This window comes from Somniosus microcephalus, unplaced genomic scaffold (genome assembly GCF_052327205.1).
Source record: "Somniosus microcephalus isolate GS21.2 unplaced genomic scaffold, FLI_Smic_1.0 unresolved_chr2, whole genome shotgun sequence".
Classification (NCBI taxonomy): Eukaryota; Metazoa; Chordata; class Chondrichthyes; order Squaliformes; family Somniosidae; genus Somniosus; species Somniosus microcephalus.
The window spans coordinates 79,750,612-79,753,940 of NW_028225180.1; positions in this window are offsets into that span (position 1 = coordinate 79,750,612).

Consider the following 3,329-nt stretch of genomic DNA (forward strand, 5'->3'; position numbering starts at 1 on the left):
TCGTCTCCCCGACAGTTTTCTTTTGAGTGGCACTTTTGCTGTTGTGGTTTTGCGATATTCAAGTAGAGAGTGACATTGCATTAGCAAATCCTTTTGTGCTATAAGACCTTACATAGACGGTAGTTAACTGCAACAACAATCTGCATTTATATAGCACCTTTAACGTAGTAAAATGTCCCAAGGCGCTTCACAGGAGCGATTATCAAACAAAATTTGACACTGAGCCACATGAGGGGATATTAGGGCAGGTGACCGAAAGCTTGGTCGGAGAGGTAGGTTTTAAGGAGCGTCTTAAAGGAGGAGGGAGAGGCGGGGAGGTTTAGGGAGGGAATTCCAGAGCTTAGGGCCCAGGCCGCTGAAGGCACGGCCGCCAATGGTGGAGCGATTAAAATCGGGAATTCGCAAGAGGCCAGAATTGGAGGAGCGCAGAGATCTCGGAGGGTTGTGGGGCTGGAGAATGTTACAGAGATAGGGAGGGGGGGCGAGGGCCATGGAGGGATTTGAAAACGAGGATGAGAATTTTAAAATCGAGGCATTGCCGGACCGGGAGCCAATGTAGGTCAGCGAGCACAGGGGGTGATGGGGGAACGGGTCTTGGTGCGGGTTAGGATACGGGCAGCCAAGTTTTGGATGACCTCAAGATTATTTACAAGGATGATACCAGAACTGGGAGGTTACAACTATCAGGAAAGATTGAACAGGTTGGGACTCTTTGCTCTAGAAAAGGAAGACTGAAGGGTGACCTGATAGAGGTCTTTAAAGATACTTCAAAGTACTGTTGAAGTGTAGCCACTGTTGTAATGTAGGAAACGCGGCAGCCAATCTGCACACAGCAAGATCCCACAAACAGCAATGTGATAATGACCCAGATCATCTGTTGATTGAGGGATAAATGTTGGCCCCAGGACACTGGGCAGAACTCCCCTGCTCTTCTTCGAAATAGTGGCTGTGGGATCTTTTACATCCACATGAGAGAGCAGATGAGGCCTCGGTTTAATGTTTCATCCAAAAGATGGCACCTCCGACAGTGCAGCTCTCTCTCAGCACTGCACTGGAGTGTCAGCCTGGATAATGGGGCTCCAGTCTCTGCAGTGGGACCTGAACCCACAGCTTTCTGACTCAGAGGCGAGAGTGCTACCCACTGAACCACGGCTGACACATAACGATAGCACCTCCGACAGTGTGGCACCTCCCTCAGTACTGTCTAGATTATAGACTCCAGTCATGGTTTGGGGTTTAGAACCCACAACCTATGTACAAAATAGTTATTGTGTTCGTCTCCATAGCAGCAGCAACTGCACTTGCGTGTGATGTAACAGTCCATGGCCTCACCCCCTCCCTATCTCAGTAACCTCCTCCAACCCTCCAAGATCTCTGCGCTCCTCCAATTCTGCCCTCTTGAGCATCCCCCAATGTCCATCGTCCCACCATTGGTGGCCGTGCCTTCAGCTGCCTGGGGCCCCGAGCTCTGGAATTCCCTCCCTAAACCTCTCTGCCTCTTTCTCTCTGCCTTTAAGATGCTCCTTAAAACCTACCTCTTTGACCAGGCTTTTGATCACCTGCCCGGATATCTCCTTATGTGGCTCGCTGTCAAAAAGGTTTATATTGATAGCGCTCTTGTTAAGCGCCTTTGGCTATGTTAAATGCGCTCTATAAATGTGAGTTGTTAATAAAAGCTGGGGGGTTAAAAATAGGTACTAGTTACTCTGCACGTACGTCATCCTTCATTTGTGTAGAGTTTATTTCCCCACTTTTTTAATTGCTCTTTATTTTCCATTAGAATTTTCTTAGCCAGTCCCTGTACAATGGCAAAAGTGAAAGCTTGCTATGCAAAAATGTGAGGGCAATTGGAGTTAGGCCGGCTTTTAGGTGTTGAGGGTCTTTGCGGACTCTAACTTGTTCTGGGTCCCAATGTCATTTAGTGGGGTCTGTAAATACTCCAGAAAATTCTGTGTTACAAAAACGTTCTTGCTCAAACATTTGAAAATAAAATAAACTTTAACAGCACAACATTTTTAGTACAACACGGTGAACTTTCTTTCCCTGTCAATCCAATTCTATATGTGTCTCTTCCATGATCTTGAAAGGGCGGTGGAAGCAGATTCAGTAATAACTTTCAAAAGGGAATTGGATAAATACCTGAAAAGGAAAAGATTGCAGGGCGATGGGGAAAGAACGGGGCGGGGGGGGGGAGGGGGAGTGGGACTAATTGGAGAGCTCCTTCTGTGTTGTATCATTCTCTGATTCTATGTGTTAAATTACGAGGCGAGATTACACAAACCTGGGTTGTAATCCCTGGAATTTAGAAGGTTAAGGGGTGATTTGATCAAAGTTTTCAAGATATTAAGTAGAACTGAGAGGGTAGCTAGCGAGAAACTATTTCCGCTGGTTGGGGATTCCAGGATTAGGGGACACAGTCTAAAAATTAGAGCCAGGTCTTTCAAGAGTGAAATTAGGAAACACTTCTACACACAAAGGGTGGTAGAAGTTTGGAACTCTCTTCTGCAAATGGCAATTGGTGCTCGATCAATAGTTAATTTTAAATCTGAGATTGATAGGTTTCTGTTAACCAAAGGGTATTAAGGGATACGGGGCAAAGGCGGGTGGATGGAGTTAGGTGGCAGATCAACCATGATCTCACTGAATGGTGGAACAGACTGGAGGGGCTGAATGGCCTCCTCCTGTCCCTGTGTGTCTGATAAGGCTGCTGGTTGATGGCCATTCGGCTCAGTTTCCACAGAACTTTTCTCTTTGGTCACGCAGCGTTCTCAGTAACGTGCTTCCAACAAACTCCTGTTCCCTGTAATCACATTGCACTGAGACGGGGTTGTTTTTTTTTTGGGGTGGGTCAGACAGCTAGCCCTTGTGGCCCATGGCTGCCTGTCCCCTCCTGAGGGAACGTCTCCAAACCAGACGTCTAAAAAAAATCCCAGCACCAGGATGAAGAAAGGCTGCCTGCCCCCTGATTGGACAGAAACCTCCAATTTGGCGTGGAATGCAATGCGCAACGACATTTACAACTGTTGGCTGTGAAAAAAGGAAAAATCTCATTCTGCGTTTCCCGGGAAGGCGGGTCATTTGGAGACGGTCCTCTGAGGGAGGGGCGGGGCCCAGGAAGGGCGATGACGTCATATGATTGACAGCCTCCCCATTGAAGAGTTTAAAAAAAAGGAACTGAATCATTCAAAAACAAAAAAATACATTCAACATCATTCTATAATACAATTAATAACCGGCAGCCGTCTCTGTAGAAAAAAGCGAGCGGGATTTAATTTTTTTTTTTATCCCGGTCGCCTAGCAACGCGGGTTTTCCATTTCCGGCGGTGGGG